Here is a 21,486-nt window from a genome sequence, read left to right as displayed (position 1 = left end):
GGAAAAAAAATAGCTAAGCAGATGTTTGCAAGGACCTATCTACACCTGATGCAAGTGTCAGGTCATGAGGAAACCGTGAGAGCTAAAATTAAGACGCTGATTTCACCTCGTCTCTAAGCTTCGCCAGGTTCGTATCATCTGAAAGCTGCTTGGTCTGAAATTAGGGTCCAAATTCTGCTGCAACTGATCTCATCTGCAGAATTTCAACTGAATCTTTCAATATAATTTTTTTTTGTCTGTTCATCCACTAAATAAGTAGCATGTAACTCAGTATATGTAAAAGCGATCATGCCTTTTCTTACAGCTACTTATGAATAAACATAGTGTAGAGTTTGCCCCTTTTTCCTCTATTTCTCACTCTCTGCGTACTGCTTGCTTTCCCCCTCGCTTATGATGCAAGAGCAGCTCTGGAAAAAGAGCTTGTTCAGTGCAGACTGCTGCTTAGGAGCTCTTAATAARTGCAGTTAAGTGCAAGCAAGGTTGGCATTGACCAAAACTAACCAAGAACAAAGCAGCCAGTTCAGCTGCCCTGAAAGGACCTATAAACACATCTAGAAAGGTATGACATTACCCTTGGTGACCAGGGATGTATTTGATAGACTTTGCCTGGCAAAGGAATTCTTGTGTGGAGTAATAAAGTAACATTTTCCACATGGAGAAGTGACTACTGGAMACAAGCTAGCTGGTATTTACCAAAAAGCCTCCTCATTTGGAATRACAAACAGGAAATATCCCAGAACAAACTTTGCTTCCCAATCAATGAACAGCAAAAGCCTTTAATGGCAGGTTCATGTCAAAAGAGCAAGACCAACCTCTCTCCTATGCAAGTTTTTATTAGAAAGGCACAGGTTCTGGTTTTAAAATTTGTTGYGGATGCAGCACTTACTTTTAAACCAAAGTGTTTTTACAGAGGTAGAGTCCACATTTTTAGTGGGACTAAGTGATCTGCTCTTAGTGTTTTTCTTTTGATCTYGCAGAGGAGTGCTCAGAGATAACAGGCCCTCCTTCAAACAAACAGGAGACCTCCCAAACGCAGAGATAAGCGTTGGGAATGGGGCCGAAAGGGAATTTAAGCTGCAAGGAATTTTCCTCATGTGGGCACTGGCAAAAGAAAGGGGGTACCGCTCATCTATATGACACAGGTCCAAATTCAGATGGCACAGATGTCTTCCAAGACACACGCATTATACACTAGCTACAACAGGACCAGACAGCCCCAATCCATGTGCTCACAYAAACGCTTGATTACAAAAGATTTTAACTGACACTGATAAAAATCTTGTCTTTAGCTGATCTAGAATTCTTCCAAAAGACCAAAATCTAGTTTCTCGGTTAAATTACTAATTTATTTTCATTCAGAAGCCTCAAGTGTTAGTGAAGGAGCTGCTGAAAATTTCCAGTTTATTCTTAAGCAGCACAATGAAAAATAAGGAACAGAAATGTTGTTTTGAAGTAGGAGAATCTACAATAAAAATTCTTTCTACTTAGAGTATATTTGCCATCTGTCATCCTAGAGACAGAATTGTTAGAGTGCAGAAACATCAAATTCTTTGTATTCTTGAAAACAGGTTAGAAACATTTACTGTTAATCTGGGTGTTTGTTTTGGGGTGGAAGAGTGCCAGGGAATAAGAGGAGGTGAAGGACACACACATCTTATGTCATCTCTTTTAATGATCAATTTTCTTGGTAACAAATATAAAGTAAATTAATTAAAGCAAAATAACTCATTTGCCTTAATATTTCAAATCCCTTCTCAGCCTAATGTCGGATTTCCATAAGTTTGTCTTTAAGGTGCCATCCTCCCTCACAGTGTCTTGAATCCAGAGCCTGCATCACTTGACCGGGCCGTATCTGCCATTCTAGGCCCTGTGACCAAGATGCACATCTGGTTTCCCCTCTGTTACCCAGGAAGGGCTGACTGTGGCCCGGACAGAGCCCTCTGCATTATTTGTGTCTCCCCTTCCTTCCCTAGTGAAGGGAAGAGATGGAGCTTGGTGGAGCCAAGTCTCTACTGTCCCTTAAGGACAACTAATAATTGATTAAACTGAAGGCCACAAGCGGATATCTAAGTCATCCTCAAATTCATCAGCAGGGCATCAGGGCTCTTCCTCCACTGTCACTCGTTGGCTTCACTACACTGGCTGGCAACTGAAAGCCACGAGCTGCAGACACCTGAGCCTTCCTAGAAAGCTACCTCCTAACATGCTGTTGCTCCATCGTGTTCGTTAGGCCACCAGAAGCACCAGCACCTGTGACACCTTGCACCTTGAGTCAGTTCTGAGGCAGTGAGTCTCAGCACAACTCAGTGCTTCAAAGCACTTYTGGATCACCACAAACTGGCCTGGAAGAAAACAAAGCAGCAGGTGAGCTAAGCAAGCAGGTGGCTTATTAAAAATCTTGTTTTTTGGTCATTGTTAAGACCATAACCTTGCATTTTTCACAGCAAGCTTCACACTCTCACCACTGGAATTAATTYTGCAGGAACAGCTTCTCCAAGGTTAACACTCTCCTTTCATGAAGATTAGATATAAATAGAATCTAAGCTCTAGACAGACCTGATATACTCTACAGCACACTATATATAGAAACATGTATATATATAGACCTACAGTACACAGAGCAAAGCATTTAGGAGATGGTGGTAGAAGCCAGTTAGGTCAGAGAGTCCCGAGGATCCTTGCCTCTACTAACCAGAGGTCRGCCAGATAATTTCAAAGCAAGTCTATAATTGGAGTGAAGAGCATTGCGTGCAGGATGTGGACCAGCAAATGAAAACTCGACCCTGCTCAGTGCTTTCAGCTCTTGAAATTAATGGTTTTTATTTTGATACAAGTGTGAGCCAGATTCAAGCAGATTTATTTACTTTTAGTCACAACCTTGAATCCATTTCAGGATTAGGACTCAACTACCACCTGCAGTTGGCTTTACATGAAACAAACTCATTCTCACTTTTCATTCTGCTGCCAACAAGCAAATTCATCACATGAATCACCACAATCCTAAAAGAGATGAAGGTCTCAGCAGACTCATCAGGGAGGTGTCTTTTTCCACCACAGTGCTAGAAAGGGTCTGCTTGTTGGTGGCAGCGCAGCAAAGCGCTCATAGAGCGATAGTCACTGGGACGCATTTTGTTTGGAGGCAGAAGGTTTATTTTTCTAGGGAGCTGAGCTAAGGAGCGACTGTGCTGCCTATCAGTGCTGTGGCAAACAAGTGGAAGTCACAGACATTAAAAGGCACGTGTTTTCCACAATAACATCTTCCTATGCCCAATTAGTGCTTGCTACTAATATTGAATATAAGGAACATCAGATAAAATAGTAACCACAACTATTAATAGCAGTAATGTTAAGCAGAAGTCACCTTTATATATACACAGTCTAAATATTGTGCATGTATTAAAAAAAAGAGGGGGAGGGAAACAATTTTTTGCAGGAGAAATATTTATATAGAAATTGCAATACACGCAGCCTACTTCAAAGCTGTCTTGTACCTCTATATGCCCTAGCTTCAAAGACCAGAAAATAGGTCATTCTCTCAGTTAGCATCAGGGAAGACACAGCCCCCACCAAGGGCCTTTCCCTCTTCCCTTCACGTTCTGTCTGCAAACACCTGAAGCCATTTGAGGGTTTGATTGAAGACATTTGTCTGCAAGAGCCAATATTTACACTAAAGGCAATGAGCTGATCTGCTCCACTTTGGCAAGAACTAGATCAACCTTTGGTTTTATAAGGCCCAGTCTTTTCTTTAACATTTTATTCAAGAACACATGCAACACTTGCTGTGGTCTGTTGTTTGATTATAGCTGTCATACCAAGGTGCTGCTTGAACTCAAAATGCCAGCTGAAAGACATGAAGCTCTGAAAAATAAACAAACAAAATCATACAAGCACATTATACTCCCTATACTTCAAGATAAAGGCCACAGCACAACATCCTCTTCCACCACATCTTTGGGAAACTTGCTGCAAATGAGCTGATTTCTACAATGCTTTCATTGAAGTAATACATTAAAATACCTTTACAATTAAAATACTTATGTAAAAATCATTTTGCTCGTAGGTTTTAACAGTAAATTAAATCCAGTTTAAGGCCATAGTACTTTACAGCTACTGAAAAAAACCYTATAATTAAATGCAATTTTTGAAACAGAAATAAGGTGAGGCATATCTAATTCAATCATAAGAAAAAAAAATCAAAAAGATGATAGTCTCAAAGTTTTCTTCAGAAAAAGGCTCATTCATTTAGCATATCTAAAAAATGTTGAGTKGTTGAAAGAAAAAGGCCCTCATGGTAGAGAGAGAATAGAAATCATTTTTACAAGGCAAAATCCCACTACATTTCTAAAATTTCCTCTGGGGTCTACTTACTTCCTTATTTCTTTAAACTGCAAAGAACAAACTTGGTTATTTCTTTTACTCTCTGTTTATAGACTTCAGCTGTAACACTTCAGCATTCCCCATCTCCAGACATGGCGAGYTTGGATAACATTTGAGCAAAACCCAAGACAGTGAGAATATTCAGCAAGCGACTAAAAGTAAAACTAAGACTAAAACGTTCCAGCTCAGCAGCCCGACGTAGTCCCTGCTCCAGGCTGCTGTGGGAGCTGCATGCCAGGCACGCAGGGATTCCCCGGGGGCTTCGCTCCTGCCTGTCAGGCTGGGGCAGCGCAAGGGCCGGGTCCCGGCTACGCCTGYGCTGCTCTGGCCAGCGGCCACACTGGTCACTTGAGTGAACCTGCTATGAACTTGCTACCTTTTGCACTGCTAGTTCTCTTTAAATTGGGCTGAAACCCTTCTTACCCTTTGGGGAAGGGTAATACCAAATTAGTATTACCAAATACTAATGCCAAAGAGTAATATTGCTATGGACATGTCGTTCCTTTGGGAAGTGGGCTTACAAAGAGCACACGCAGCATTCATCGAATGACAGCAGATAGCTGCTCAGGAGAAACATCTCACAGGAGCTGCCCATCTTATCCTTCTCATCCTTCTGCTCTTATTTCTACCTTTCTCTTGCTTCTCATACCTTCTGTCCAGTCACTGCCACTTTTACTTTATGGTGCCTCTGCAGGTCTCCAGCAGCACTTCTTACACTCGCATAGAAGAGAAACTCCAAATTATTGGTCACCCTCGCTATTCTCCTCTGAATCCCTCCTTCTGCTGTGCTGTGCTTGGAAGCAGGTGAAGAYGGCACGTTGTGACACTAGTGCTCTTTGGGCTAGTCCATCTGATCCTGCTCTCCTGCAGGGGCTCCTGAGGCACCTCAGGGCAGCACAACTCCTCCTCACACCTGCTAGTGCCTCTGTAGAGAGCAGTCCAGGACAAACCATGACCTGCTTTAAGAGCACCTGGAAAGCATCCAGACGGGCACCTTAATCAAGTCCTTTGGGAGTATACTCACCCCACCATAAGGGGTTTGGGCATCACTCCTCCCACCGTGCTAGAGCTTCGCTTTGTGCCTCTGGCCTTAATTACAAGATGCCTGGGATGCCAGGCCCRGGGACGCAAAACAGTCCACGTTAAACAAAACAAGAGCTCATGTGCTTGGTATGCTGCGACCCAGGCTCGTGTGCCCTGCGGACTGAAATCACACTGCGCCACGGGGAGCACAGAGCCACGTTGCTTTTACCTTTCAAAACGGGAAAAAAAGACTAGTTCRCTTTTGCTTCCCACTGCTCTTGGTGAGTGAGCTTCCTACCAAATACTCCAACAGGATCCATGTCTGTCAATTCCTACTCTGTGGATTAAGAGCAGTGAGCAAGTGAATTAGAGGTAGGGTTAAGGATTTAAAACCTTGTGAGAAATCTTAACAAAAAAGCCAGGTCAGTTTTCTTTTAAATGAGAACTGACTGCTGGTATTTCTAATACTTATTAATCATAGACTAGGTAGCTATAGAAGTCCAAAATGCCAGGTAATATTAAGAGGCTATAATGGCTTATGAAGCACAATTACCTGGCACGAAACCTAAGTCTTGGCTGGAAAGAAACCAAGTGGAAATGCCGACCAAAAGTTTCTGCTAACTGATAAGATAGTGAACAACTAAAGATCCAAAATTATCCAAAATATAACATGCAATGGAGTTCTGTCATAAAATAAAACCATGTTGCATGTGGATTGCAAGAAAATCTAAATTTCCAGTCTAAACTTCCAGCTCTCATTTTCGTCCCACTCGGTCTCTGGCTAGAGAGAAAGCACTTGCTTTCACTGCAATGTCTGCATCTTCTGTAGGGGAGCAAGTCTGCCGCCCCTTTTGCCTTCCCAAAGGAATAAAGAAAATCTCTGCATGGAAGCTTAACATGTGTGGAAACACAGAGGGAGTTTCCAGCACCCTCTGTGTGTCCCCACAAAAGAGAAAGCCTTTAATTAAAAACAGCTTTGAAGCTGAAGTCCTACTTGTTCAGCTACTGCAGAGTTTCTGCTYATCAAAGCTCACTAGGGTCCTAGACCCAGTAAGATGAAATATTTCGGCAGAACTAGCCAAACTCCAGCGTTTTCAAAGCTGGTAACTAAACTTTCTCACCTTAGCACTGCTTTAATACTGAGTAASCCAGGGCCGGAGCACAGCGCTCCCRAACTGCTCCCGACACTTGTGCTTTCACAAAGCTCACACGTGTGCAGCGCAGCCCAGAGCGGCGCTCGCGCAGCCGCCGGCTGCCTCCCAGCGCGACAGAAAGCGGAGAGCGCCGCCACTTCACCCAAACTCCKCTGCCGGGCCAGGGGGCGAAGCCTTTCCATGGGCAAGCATGGGGTGCATCCTGCCGCGCCGACAAGCGGCAATCTAATCCGAGGCTCCCGAGTCCTAAGCAAACAATACCGTAATCCACTGGCAGCTGCACAATAACTGCTGCTCTCTGTCAAAACATCCTTTTAGAGGATAAACACTCAACAAAATCCTGCAGGACAAAGAGATCAGCTGTTAACCTAGCTTCAGTTCTCCGGCTTGCTTCCACATGCCGTCGGTCCCCAGACATTATGTCAGAAAGGCAAAAGCAAGAGGGGGTTTGAATTCCAAACTTTGCATCCGAACATAAACATATTGCTGCCTGAGCAGTTTCAAAAACATTATTCAGGGTAGCGGTGTCAGAACAGATATCTGAGCAGCGAGGTTTCAGGCTCGAAACCAAACTGCAACTACTACTACTTTTGACTTGCAGAACAGAGAGGGCAGCTTTACAAAGTAGTAGGTTCGACAGCAGCAAATAGCAAAAAAAATGAAAGCAACTCTGCAGGATTGTTTTCTGTGGTAAAGACAGCGAGAGGAGGCTTCCTTACAGGCACTGCTGGCCACGGCTGCACAATCAGCCTGGGCTCCTGGGAGACTCTTCACCCGGCCTTCCTCCTTGGTGACCGGAGGGCAGGGAGCTGAATGTGCAGGGGTAGTTCTGGATGCTGCCCAAATCCCAAGGGAAGGCTGCATCGCCAGATGTGCAGATGTATGTGTTATCCAAAGAAAAATAAATTTAAACCTCTATACAAAAAAACAGTCATCTCACATTCTGAAATCACTAATGCAAGGCAGGACTAAAACAACYTGAGGACAAATATACGTATGTAGTAAACATTCAACTAAAATTAATTTATTGAGAATCTTAAATTTTTGATACTTCAATATATCACAGGGAGAGCGAATTTGAAAAGAAAACACTCCACAACAGAACAGTGCATCGGTCTGGTTTTGGGACACACTTTGAGGAGTGCTGGATCATTTAGCGCAACGCCAGAGGTTCCTCCAACCCTAAAATTATTAAAATTCTTCCCTGCCTGTGAATATACAAGGGCAGCTTAATAACAAACGTGAGCTTATGAATCTGAAAATTCAATACTTGAGAAGTAAATTTTGATAAACACCATCTCACTTGAAGCACCTTTAAGTGGTGCATCAAATAAGGCCAAAGACTTAGGAGCGCAAATCAATAATCATCATGAAACCCAGGTACAGAATCCTGGGTTTAGTAGCCAGGGAGCAGCCAGAACAGCTAGACCTCCAGTCTGGTCATGCTAAGTGACAACCCTGAGGATTTCTCACTTCTGCTGACACTTCTCCTTGTGAGATGAGAGGAAATGCAGCTCTTGGCGCTCCAGCTCAGTATGGCATAATTGGTAGTTTATGTTGAGATCCTAAAGTCTTTTCCTTTTAAATGTTCTCAGAGGTCAAGTTGCCCTTCATGTTCTTACGAAGGAGGACGTAGCCTTGAAGCCTAGCCCTAGTTATCTAATCTGTGGTTAGGTTTAGCCTTGGAGCTGTCTGTCAGACAGAAATGCCAAGGCTGTTTGCTTYGGCCCAAGCAGCTGCAGGAAGCACTCACGTTCTCACCAAACTGCAGGAGGCCGCAGCAGAATTAGGTCATTTCCACGCTCACCAAAAGACAAACAGGCTCACCTCAAAACTTCGCAAAGAGCCCTGCATGAAGAACATTTTGCCAATACCGTGTATGAAATCTGCACAGGACTTTCTTAACCTACTTATGTGCCATGGCATTAGTGCCAGCTCACTGCAAGGACATGGGAAACGAGAGGAGAACTGTGCCAGTTAAGCTGTGCCCTCAACTTCAGGCACTAACTTTGTGTAATTGCCCTAAAGCTACACCTAAATATGGGATAAAGGAAGGCTCTTGGTATTAGGTAGACTCTCCCTCAAGCAAAACTAAAGTAAGGAAACACCCAGCTTCCCAAACCAACACCAAAATCACTTACACGACTCCCAGAAAAAAGAACCATGAGCAGCCAACAGGCTGCAATTACTGCTTACTGCTTGTGCACAAGCATTTGCTCATTACTGCAGATGAAAGCTAAACAAACAGCGAAGCACTAAAACACAACGTAAAGATTAATTAGAGAGAGGAAAGGTGAATTGCATTCAAGTCCACTTCAGCATATATCTCAGGAATCAATCCAAGCGGGCCAGGAGTCAGAAGTCATTGGTGGAGAATGTGGCATCCAGTTATAGTTGATGTTCACGGGAGCCGTGCTAAGCAGTGAAACGAATATGGTGAGAGCCAAACGAAGCTGTCCAAGGATGCTGCCAAACTCGTGAATTCAGCCTCAAGACAGCTTGCCCAAGCACAAGGCAGCAAATACACAGCTCGGTGCACAGTGTGGTGCCATGCTTCCGTACAGACAGGCACAGGGCAATGCTAGGGACAGTCCTTATGGGGAGCTAGTGCTACAGGTCACCATTTCACAGGTCTAACCGTTCACGTCCCTGCAGAGGTGCCTACTGCTGCTCGAGAACACAATTGATCAATGCTAGGCATGTCACTTTTGTCTGAAGAGAAGAAAGCTCTCTAGACAGGCGAGGTAGGGGAACTACACTTAAGATTACTGAGACTTAGCAGAATCACAAAATCCAAACCTACCGCACCTGCTGCAAAGGTTTTAGATTTTTAGATAGCAGTTCTCACTGTTCTGAGASCAGGAGCAAGACTTGATGGGCTCAACTTAGAATCACCAGTTACCAGAAGAGCCTTTGCACATCACAGTAAAAAGAGAATGTAAACCGACCCCAACAGTATATGACACTTTAATATTATTTAATTTTTTTTTTTTTGTCTTTTCTCCCCCCTCTTTCTGCAAAGCACTTCCACAGCAGGTTACTGAGACTGAAGCAGCAAAGAGAAGTTGATGATTTAAACGATTCTGTATCAACTTTTGATAYATCTTCCAGGAAAATACAGGCATTTGAGATACTGTAAAACTGCATTATCTCCTCTATCTTCTAGGTAAAGTTCTCCTTTCAGTTCAACCATAGCTTTCAGCATCAGCTGTACAAAGGATAAGTTATATAGCCAGCATGGAATTGCAAATGGGAAGTTTTTATRTATAACTCACAGAAATCCTATCTTTACCTATCTCAGACCACATAAGACGTGAGATGGAAACTACTGCTACTTCTRCTTTACTTTTCCAGTGGTCCCTGCATCCGCAGCAAGTGCTGGYGACGCTGTGATTCAGGAGAAAAAGCTGGAACATAACTCTGACTATGGGAATGGCAAAAAAGCTCCGCCTTGCCTCCCTCCAAAAAAGAAAAATTGTAAACACTGTTCAAGTATAGCAAGGGGCAAAGTAGCCTCAAGTATAATCCAAAGGTTTTATACATATTTGTCAAAAACAAGATTAGCAGTGGTATTTCAAATATTTTGTTTTAGCCAATTCTCTTTAAAAATAAGTAATCAAAAGTAAAACATTCACGGCAGTTAATACCCTCTAACTATGCATCAAGCCCCATAATGCTAGAAGAGGGTGTTCCCAGCCTGCAAAGAGCTGGGAAGTTGGGGAGAGCACGGAGGTTCAAACTGGATGTTAGGAAAAGAGTTCTTTGCTAGGAGGGCAGGGCAGCCCTGCAGCAGGCTACCCAAGTGACTTGGAAAAGGTTTTACCCTCGGATGCTTTCAAGAACTAGGTGGGACCAAACCCACCGCTGACTCCACACAGCGCTAATCATGTTCAAGCAGGATGCTGCGGTAGGCGACCTCCAGAGGACCCTTCCAACCAACATTTTCCGTGATTCTGAGAAAAAGGTGAAGAAAGTGTATATGGAGTGAGCTGTAGAGTCTGCATAAGTAGCTGACAAAGATTTATGGCTTTCTCCATCTCATAAAAGACTCTTGCATCGTGTTCCTTTTCAGAATCAATAGTCAAATTACAAGAAGCACTCTGAAAATCTGTGAAAACAGTACATTTTAGCAATGCTATTTCATGGGTGGCTGAAACAACCCATTTAACGAGCATATGTAAATAGACATAAATTTGCAAAGCTTTTTGGCACAACACATGCAGCTCCAGAGACTTTCAGAAAAGCCCTGCGACCGATCTGTTGTTGCAGCTCTTCCAACAGGAGCAACCAGGTACCTGCACAGCAGATGTTCAGAATAGTGTCTGAAAAACAAGCCAGGGAACATGAGCAGCCACACCAGCCTATACTCCAATATGGGCCATCCTCTCTAGATAGGAAAGTGTTTCCTTCCCCCTGCCACAGGGCAGAAAGCAACTGCTTCAGCCATTCTTCGAGTCAGAAACGTTTTCTCGTTCCCGTAGGCGCTGCTTCCCAAAGTGTACCGCGCAATCTATGGAGATCATCACTGGGGGCTAGGAGAGACTATCTTCCACCCATGAGTACATACAGCACTCTCTTGCATATGCCCTGCTCTAAAGGACCCTTAGCCAGGGAAGTGAGGTAACATCCCCCACGTCCCAAGAAACCATCATAACCATAAGAGTTACTAGATTTTCCAAATAAAGCCATTCTAGACACTCTGCTATTTTATCTGCACAACAAAGTGCTTGCTCTAGCTGGGACCCAACCTGCAGTAGTCTCCCAAAGACAAGTCAGGCAGGAGTCAATGCATCAAACCAAGGAGATTCATCCCCAAAATTTCTGTAGCCCGTTTGTGGTAGAAATGTGGATTCACACGCTCTCTAGCAAGGGAGCGCGCTTGAACTTCATCTCCTTACATGGAACTGTGCTCACTATTGAAATGAAAACTTAGCACAAGTTCTAGCAAGTCCTTTCCTTGCTAGTAGTTCAAACTGAAGGGAAAACTTGAAACAAAAGTTGTAATGTTCATTTTGTTCAGAAAGTGAGTTAAAAACACCCTATTTTTAATTTTCTGTCTTAAACAGAAAGCTGGCCCGAAAGTGGTGGGGCCAGGTTTTGCTATGAACAAACCTAGCTGTTCTTAAGACAAATTTCAATGAATTCACAAACAAGATGATGAAATTGTTTGTTTGCAACAGCAGGGGTTGACCCATGTCCTAACTAGTAGAGCAGGAATCATCCATTTTTGAAGTAGAAATACAAGGTTTTCCCACATCTGCATGGAAGAGGCATTCCCATACAAGTGCACACATTCGTTACCCATCCTTCTGTCCTTGGTCCACACACACTCCCTCAACTCACGTACTGTTCCTATTTTGCCCATGACTGACAAGAAAATGATGAATTCCAAGTCTGAAAAACTGCTACCAGAAACTCATCTTCAATCCAGTATATCTCCTCAGAAGAATGGTCATATTGTTCAGCTTCAAATGCACTCAGAGGGTTTGAAGGTCAGGTGCCTGCCACAAATGTAAGCAAACCATTTAGATGTGCATACGCAGTCTCTGAGACTCATGTAAAGATATATTTACATAGGAAAAGTAGAAAGGGCCCCAAACTAGAAAGCAAGAAGTTAAAAGTAATAAGAAAACGAGGAAAAGGGAAAAAAGCACAGATGCAGCTACCACGGTATCTTCAGCTTCAGCTCTGCTATCTCACCAGTACGAGCAAGTACAAGGTCATTAAAAAGCTGCAACACTTCGCGAGGGAACAAGCGGTACATTGTATCCTGCAGCAAGGAAGGAAAGGTGASACAAGGGGGCTGAAAGGCATTTCTTGTAATCCAAAGAATAACGCAAAATTCAACTCTTGGAAGGGGAACATTCTCAAAACAATCTGAGTTTTTCCTTTTCTGTACTGCCTCAACTCAAAGGTAGGATGAGAACAGGGTATACACYAAGTTGAGACATGTAAGAAGCAAGAAAAACATGAGAGGTAACACTTCTCCTTTGAGATTATTTCTCACACCAACCAGAACTTTTCTCACTTGCAGAAAAGCTCTGTRCCAGATATCTTTCTGTAGAGTACTGGGGAAGGGGAAGAAGGGGAAGGGGAAGGGGAAGGGGAAGGGAGCTCCTTATGCTGCAGTGACTCCTCCTGGCTCACAAGCTGGGACCTTCAAATGATGCAATTTGCACGCTGCTCACATAACGCAGTGGCTCTAGAAGGGGCCACACCTGGGTCTGAGTTCAGGCAGCAGGAAAAGCATTTCTTATTTCAGGAGGGCCTGAGACAGATGCCCTCACACATTTTCACACAACACGGGCCCCCAAACTCAGTTGGAAGACAGAGGTGGAGGCTGAGGGCTCCTTCAGCAATATCACAACAAAATCTGTTCTGTGTCTTCTCAAGCATCCAAGGGAATATAAGAGCTCCTCTCTGTGCAGGAGCGCACGTGCAGTGGATCAGCAGGTGCACAACTTCTCTTGGTCATGGAAAAGAAAAGGAAAAGGCAGTTTGAGAAGGCTAGGCTGCCAACTCGAAGAGCGGGCTCCTCACCCAGTCAAGAATCACTACACAAATGAACAAGGAGCAAACAAGGTGACAGTGTCTTAAGTGTCACTCAAAGGAAAAGGTGACAACTATTCTTCAGTTTAGAAATCTGGTAGAGCTGAAATGAGAATTATGCATATGTCTGTCTTAAGTTGAAACAAGTCAATTTTGCCCACTTTTCACATTTAAGGTTAGGTTGTAGAAGAAGAAAAAAGTGACTAAAAAAAGCCTGGAAATGAGCTAGACACAGGATCAAAATATTAATTTACAAATGAAAAAGTTTCATGGAGAAAGCACGGCTGTCTAAAACCACCTACTGTTCACAGGGGAGATCTTGACTTGAACCATTTCCTTGCAAAGCTGTAAAGACAATTTCATTGGAAAGGGAACCTATAGCACCCGAAGAGCAATAAAGCAGGCACGCTGGACCAAGACCAAGGCTTCATCCAGCCCATTAACCTGTTTCCAAAGGGGATTAGTCATTCTGCAAGCAGGTCCCTGCTACCAGCTTTGCAGGGCAGATCTTTGTGAAGCTCTGATAAGGAGATTAATCATCCTTGAAGGTGACTAAGACTTTTATGATTTGATTTTTTTTTTTTTTTTTTAAAGAAAGGGCCTAGATGAAGGAACATCCTTCTTACTAGCAGAAGCTTACTTCTCCTGGTAAGCAGTTGGAGAACAACTGCAACCAATTTACTGCAACATTCAAGAGGAAACAACTGCTTCCACTGCTAAAAAGCCACAGCACAGGGTTGTTCTGTGTGAACTGCATGAAGAAACAGCACAAGCTGGAAGCACAATGCCCCTTCAGAAGAACATGGGACAGAAACTAACACCTCTAACAGATGTTGTGGCAAAGGCTGAGACCTTGCCTCATGAAACCAGAAGACAAGGCAGACATGCAAATTCCTAGCTGGCAAAAACAAACCTGGAGTCACAAGCAGGCACCTAGGGAAGCACAAAAACGCAGCAAGTGCTTCAGAACACACAGCCGCCCTCCCACTGCTCTTGGCTTGGAGACTTGCAGGTGGGAAACCTCAGTTGGGTTTMTCTTCTACTCTCCATGGCTCCCTGGAGAAAGGAGCTCAACAGRGCTACTGCCTGTAGTGTGAGAAACCATCTCCTTATGTTTGTTCTGAGCTAGGTTCCTATCAGCCTCGCCTGACGTCTCCGATTCTTGTGCTGCAATCAGGAATCAAGTGAGCCCCATTCATTTCCTTGGTGATGCTGTAGGCTTTCCTCCTATTCCTCCACGCTAAGCTCTCTCTTCTGGGCTGCAAAGCCCTAGCTTGCCAAATCACTCATGTTTCTAATCCTCCTTTYCACCATCTACTCATTTTCCAGTTCTACTATGTTGTTTCCAGGATGGGGGAACCAGGACTGAAACAGTGTCCAAAATGCATGAATCACATATTTTATATAGGTGTATAATCACATTTTGTATTGCTTTCTATTCTTTAATATCTTTAACATTTTAAATTTATTTGTTGACTGCCACTTAGTAAGGTGTTGGTTACACAACTCTATCATGATCCCAGATTTCAGCTGGGGACAACTGCTTTAACCACTCACATTGGTGGGTGACCCTTTGCCTTGAGCCTCATTACAGACCACGAACTGCAGTCATATGGTGATATTATGTTAGAGATGCTTATGGGGAAARATATAGTTTATTAAGAACAAGTCAAGGCAAACAGGTATCTGTCTTCACATGGGAAGAGTTAAACACCACCTTGACGAGTTTTCTGCAGGCACTTTATTTTTCTTCTCGAACAATAAAATGTTCTAGAGAGAGTAACTCGCACGGATAATTGCAAAGTGGCAAAAAAAAAAGCACCAGTTTTTCCAGTTACCTGGCATCTAGCTGTGGATTTGCTCCACTGAAAGGAATTTATTTAAGTAGTAGTCACAAGTACTTAAGTATTTTTACCTTGGCAAAAGAGAAYACGGTGCAATACCAGCACCTCCTCAGTTCCCCGGAGCTACAGGTTAACATACAGATGTGATCTGGCTGAATGCCACCTGGAAGAAAATAAGAGCCCYGTATCTTCCCAAACTGCCTGCTGGTTCATTCAGTGCAACTACCCTTCATTCATATACAGGATTACAGTGTGAGACTGAAAATCCTTTAATGAGCAGACAAAAAATCTCCAAGACAGTGTCAGTCTAGACTCCAAGAAAAGCTGTCTGTGTGTGCACATACCTTTCAAATTACATACTAYGAATACATGCAGACATACATACATATATAAGGGGGACGAAGCCTTCTTGGAATGCTGTGTGTATATATATTTCTTTTTCTTCCTGCTTAACACTAACACCATATTATCACGGACAACAGAAGCAGGTATCTTTCAGTCACACTGTATTACTGCCTACCTTTACAGGGCTGGAAGGAACATCAATAACAGTGCACTTCCGTGTTTTTTCACAATTAAAAAAGCTGCTGCTATACATTTCTGTCTGCCTCTACTTTAGATGCACAGAATTAAAACACTAGCGAAACTATCTTTTCAGTAATTAGCCAAAAAAACCATTATATTCTATTTTAACATACTGGTTCCTCAGCTTCTTGAATCATGAACAGAATGCTCCTGCAAAATACTGTATGCTTGCAGTACAGCGGTATGTTATACATAAAATAGAAAAAAAAACCCTGAAAGGGATGCAGCCTATGGTGGAGTAGCCTATGAGCACTTAAAAAAAAATGTATTTTTTATAGTATGAAGTTCAAAATTCTCTCCAATACMCTAAAAATTAACAACATCGACAACATCCAAGGAGATACATCAAGGAAGCTTAACAGTAGCCTATGATATSTTTTCCTGACAAGAACCAGTTTCACAGCTGAAGATGCCTCTTTGTATCGARCCCCATGTTTTAAATGCAGTCATGTGAAGAACAGAAGACAATTGCACTGCTCAGTGTCTTAAAAAACAAAACAAAACAGCAGCAGCAAAACACATGGACATAATACTTTTACAAAAAGTATTTGAAAGGAAAACAGCACAACCCCGTCCTCAAAGGAAGTAAAGACTCCACAGAGTAGAGATTTCTGGCAAATCAATTAGAAAGAAGATACAATCCTGAAAGATTGTATCCTGAAGATACATTCTGGACCCGATGTGTGGGTGAACATGGGGCAATAGGCTTCAAGCACAATGTGCCCAGGGTCAAGGGCACATGCAGCACATCCTCAACACGACTCTGCGCTAGTTAGCAATATTTAACTGAGCTGGATATGTTACGTGCCTAACAGCAAATGTAGTTAGTCCTCAGTATAAGCATGACATTATGTAACTGTTTCTTTCCCACAGCAGGAGCTGTAGTTCTCTTTCAGTTCAGCAAGAACTCCTGTCTTCCCATCCTAGTGTGGCCAGCACAGGGCTGATGCCCAAGGAGGGCTGACAAACAGAACTGCCCAACAAATGAAAAACCTTGTCCCACAGACAGCAAGTCAGTCCCGGTAGCAAGTTAGCCTTGGGTCTCCCTGTCAAACCACTGGAAAGTCATATATGTGCACATGATGGTTATTTTTAAATATATATACACACACACACACACACATATATACATACATATATATATGTACACACACACATATATATATAAATGTGTATTTATTTTTAAGCTTTATAGTTCTTTTCATGTTGTATATGCAAATACTTCTAGGAGGGAGAAGGAAAAATCTTGTTTGAAAATTCTTTTGTCACAACTTCATACCTGCAGGTGAAGATGGACAGGAATGTGCTTATGCAGCGGGCTTGACACAGGCTTCTACTTCAGGTACAAGCACCAACTCTGCTGAGAAGATGAGTTGCTATAGAAAAAAAAAAAAAAAAGAAAAGAAGAAACATTTATATACAGTAGTAAAACTGCCTTGGTGAAGGTAAAATTGTATTCCCTCCCCTTCCTATAAAGGTTTTGAAAATCCAGTTTCCACCCAAACATATACAAGCTTAAAGGCTAAAAGTATGGAATACAGATCTTATTTTGCTACATTTTATAGCTGGTGTGCCATTTTTGTGCTCTAACTAAATAGCAGAGACACWATTTGAAAAACCTTCCAGAATATTACCAAAAGCTAAGTGCTATTAGGTAGTCACGAGCATCTATCACTGCTAAATTCTAAAGACTTGAGTTTAGGAAAGAGGCTTGTGCAATAGTTTTCATTTTAAAGAAAACAGTCCTCACAGCAGAGAGGCTCCAGATGTAAAAACCCCCAGGTTCTCTAGAACTACTCTCTTGTAATGGTAAATGGTGTCTATTGCATGTAAAGAAAAATCAAAAGATAAGCAAAGGGTAACATATCATAAACTGCTGGTTAAAAGCTGAGACCAAATTTGATGGGCTGCTTACTAAAATGATGCTCAGCTCCATCGTTGTGCCCAACTTGCAAATGCTGCCTGATCCCATATCATAATCCCATAATAATATGGGATATCCCATATTATAACACATAATAGATGTGCTAATGGAACATATCTACTATTTGCAGTTTGATAGCAGTGCAGAGGAAAAGCTCTGAAGTGAGAAGTTTCCTCTAGTCTTTTGGTCTCTCTTCTTCCACTGCTGTCAGGCTAAGTTCTGAGAAGGCAAACCAGTTTTCTCCTAGTGCCTGTCAGAGCTTTACTGAAAGACTCAATAAGCAGCAACTCCAGTGGAAGGGTGACATGAGAGGGCCATAAAGCAAGACCTCTTAAAGATCTAAGAGGGACTAGCCAGTTCTGAAACACTGTCTCACACRCACTGTACGTTGAACACTTAGGCGGGTAGTTATGTCTACCAGTCTGACAAAAGGCTTGACCTAGGGCTCCCAGGAGCAGTAGACATTAAGGTACATACAAAGTTGTTTTCAACAGCACAATCTTAACTGCTTAGCTTTCATTCATAAAGCCATATTCATTAAATGCAGAACCTCCACATACTCCTACTGGTGTTTGTTTAACATCTAACTTATCACGCTTGCTCCACGGATGCTGGAGTCAAGCACCTTGCATATTCCACGAAAGCATTAAGGGCAACCAGAACCAAAGAGTGGATGGATGGATCACCTCAGTTTTCCTCTTTTATCTAATTTAAGACTRGGATCTGGATAGGAACATTTTTGTCTTTTAAACCTCAAGAAAATCGCTGCTGTGAATGGATGGCTGAAAGCAAGCAGAGGGGTGATSTACTCTCACAGCTCAGTACCAAAGGGTTTTTGACACAACTCAAGTACGGCGTTTGTGGTTTACAAACTCAAAAGTCAATAAATACCATAATGTAGGTGTCTAATAAAATGGAGTTACGGTAGCAGTGAGAACGCCAAAGGCTTTTAGAAAAAAACAGGATGGGAAAACAAAAAGAAAGCAGGTCTCATGAAACAGAAACAGCTATGGGTAAGAGTCCAATACCCAAAGACTTAATTAGCATTGCTTCAACATGCGATAAGCTGCTTATCCTGAAAAGCTCAAAGTTTGTGATGAGTTGAATAAAAGAAAGAATTACAAACCCACCCTGCACACAAATTCAACCCAGAGAAGCACATAGCAGTGTGGAACACTCCCTCAGTTTGAACACGAGTCCACAAGCACCTGCTTGGTCATAGACCTGCGCAGAGAGCTACCCTCTCACACCTCCCGCCATCCAGGGGAATGACTGCTCCCTCATTAGCACAGGCTAATGAACAGCCTTTGTAGATGCTTATTTTTGGTAACTTTGATTTATTGCTGCTTCCATTTTAACGACTTCCTCCTCTGCCTCCAGTGATCCTGAGGATAAGGGTATAAAAACTGRATATCTTTAGATGGGAAGGCATAAAGGCAGACAGGCTTTCCCCAGCACACCAATTTTAAGCATTTAACTTTACCTCCCAATCAGCCTGGCTTTCAGTCTGGAGGCACATACTTTTCCAGGGACAAAGAACGGAATTTGAGCTTCTAAATTTCAAGTTTAGCACTGCACTTACAGTAGACACTTTAAATCCAACAGCTTTTACACAGTGGAGGTGTTTGTACTAAACCAAACTGCTTTCCACAACTTGCATGCRGAGCTGGAAGGGCAGCAGTCAAAGCTCTATTGCTTTGCAGTCCCCTCCTAATCACTTCGGGAAAATATGCCTTGCCAGCACGAATCTTCTTGTGCAGGATTCCAGGAAGGACAGAGACTTCTTGGAAGCAGCTGGGAAAGTAATAGCTCCACGTTCCAGTGAGAATAAATTGCCATCTAAAGGAATCCCTAGGAGACTGATACATGTATTAAGAAATTGGCCGTGCTATTTGCTTATCTGCCTTGCATAGACAGGGCATAAGGAAGAACTTCATAACTTTACTGAGTAGCAACAACGGGGCCAGAAACAGGAYGTTCCTGACAGATGATGATGGAAATTTTTCAGTGAAAGAGGCTGCTGCGCATTCACTAGAGCAACCTGGATCCCAGCTGCTGTGGTAGACAGTGCAGATGAGGGGATTCAGGGATGGAAAAATCTTTCCCAACTTAGTAGCTTGCAGCTACACCACTCMTCCCCTAAGTGTTCGCCGTACTCAAGGCATCTGCTATAAGAGGTACACACTTGCTGGGTGTGCACCTTAGTTTAGTTACCTGCACTCAGCTTTCTGCCCGCTCAACACATGCAGGTTCGTGCCTGTTCCTTCTGCCCTCGCTGCAGTCAGTCCAGGCCCTGTTTAAGATCTTTTGTATATTTTTTCTCCTCCAGATGCCTGCACTCCTTCATGCAGGCACTGCCACAGAACTCAGGAGCCAGAATTGCCTTGGGGAAGATCCGTTTGTCTTATGCAAGAGCCAAGTATAGGAAGTAAGAGATTTTAGCATCCGTCTGCACACAGTGGTAAGCAAGGTCCACAACATGAGTTGCACAGTCCTTTTTAATGCTTTTAAAATATAGTGTAGTATTACACAGATAGGGTAATTCAAAGCTCTATATGCCTATAACATGAGTTAATTTATTACAGCCCTCTGGGTAATAAACTCCTTCACCACTTGCTATAAAATGCAATTAATATAATTAACTACAATAGCTCAGATTAGTGGGAATGAAGCCATTCTGAAGTATCAGAATCTGGCTCTCAAGTGATTTTTTGTGCTCTCCAGCCTCTGTGAACCCTCCAACCGTTAGCAAAGGTTCACACATATTTCGTTTTAGCACCAAAATGAACAGAAAGAGGTTTATGCATCTCAGCAGAGAAGCCGTAATTTCCCTGGAGGAAGAGTTTGGTCAAGGTGTTTAACACAGTTGCTGCAGTTACATGACAGAACGTTGCCTCTGATTCTCTTCTCAGGTTCATCCACCAAGTAACTGTCACAGTCAAAGCCGTGCCACATGATAGCATGAGCTCTGGAGCCCCAGTTACTTATCAAGCTCCCCATGCACATGTCAGATTGGAAAAATTAATTTAAATCTCCAATTTCTCTCAGGGAGGGAAGGGCAGAGAGCGAAGGAAAGAAATGCCGCCTCAGTCTGGATGGCTGGAGCTCTGTTTCGAGACGTAGRACAGTCTTCATCTGCTGCAAACGTCAGCAAGGCTTCCTTGTTAGCTAGCCCAGGCTACTTTGCACTGAAGGAAAAGCGGGGCTCGTTTCTAACCTGCGAATGGAGGAGCTGGGATGGTGACCAGCAGCAGGGAGCAATGCTGCCTCCCAAATAAAGCACCATTATCCTCAGCCCCACTGAGGCGCGCAGCCCCCTCTCAGCCCCCTTGCGAAGGGAGTGGGAAGGAGAAGGCCTAAGAGCCACATTCCGTCCTTAGGGACCCTATTACATTTGACTCTCAACATCAGCCGCTTCCTCTTTGTTCTCCACCAGCCATATGGCTTCCCGACAAAAATCTGTACAAACAATAAATCCATTAATCAAGTTGCTGTTGGAGGGAGGAAGAGACTTTTCTTCAATTGAGACCCTTCAGTAGATTTTTTTTCTTTTTTGTATTTTATGGTGGGAGGGGAAGGAGTTGACAGAAATGACACAGAAAACACTTTGCTTCCATGCAGTAACCCTGTAGAGACCGGAGTCCTAACTCCATTACTTATTTGTGGAAGGAGACCCTGACATTTTAGTGTTAAAATAAAAAAATAAAATAAAATAAATAAAAAAAAAGAAGATACAGGAAGAGAGTAATCAGCCTAGTCAAAATTATTAAATTTATTCATATAGATCCAAACTATTTTACTAAAGTGTCCCACTGTGTCAAAAAGTTTTAATTACCAAAAAAATACATAAGACAAAAAAAGATATTAAAAGTTATTCTTAAGTTATTACTTCTAGATCCCCAGTAGGCTCTAAGAGGCTAAGAAACTGAACTCAAAGGTACAGAAAACAAGTAAATAGTTGTTTGCAAAGGCTTTTGAAGCAGATCTATTCTTATACTCTCTGATGTCACTTGGAGACAAACACAGACGT

The 21,486-nt window shown here is 42.8% G+C and overlaps 1 protein-coding gene across 1 annotated transcript in view; it reads right to left on the bottom strand.

Annotated features, from left to right (window-relative positions):
- RASSF8 (Ras association domain family member 8) overlaps positions 1 to 21,486 on the bottom strand; it is a 69,271-nt gene that overhangs the window by 18,531 nt on the left and 29,254 nt on the right. Inside the window, exon 2 of the mRNA XM_026043262.1 lies at positions 16,812 to 16,908. The gene's annotated coding sequence lies outside the window, so the exon portion shown is untranslated. The remainder of the gene's footprint in view (positions 1 to 16,811; positions 16,909 to 21,486) is intronic.

Source organism: Nothoprocta perdicaria, unplaced genomic scaffold (genome assembly GCF_003342845.1).
Source record: "Nothoprocta perdicaria isolate Ctin4 unplaced genomic scaffold, notPer1 scaffold_324, whole genome shotgun sequence".
Taxonomy (NCBI): Eukaryota; Metazoa; Chordata; class Aves; order Tinamiformes; family Tinamidae; genus Nothoprocta; species Nothoprocta perdicaria.
This window is presented reverse-complemented; position numbering and strand designations above follow the sequence as displayed.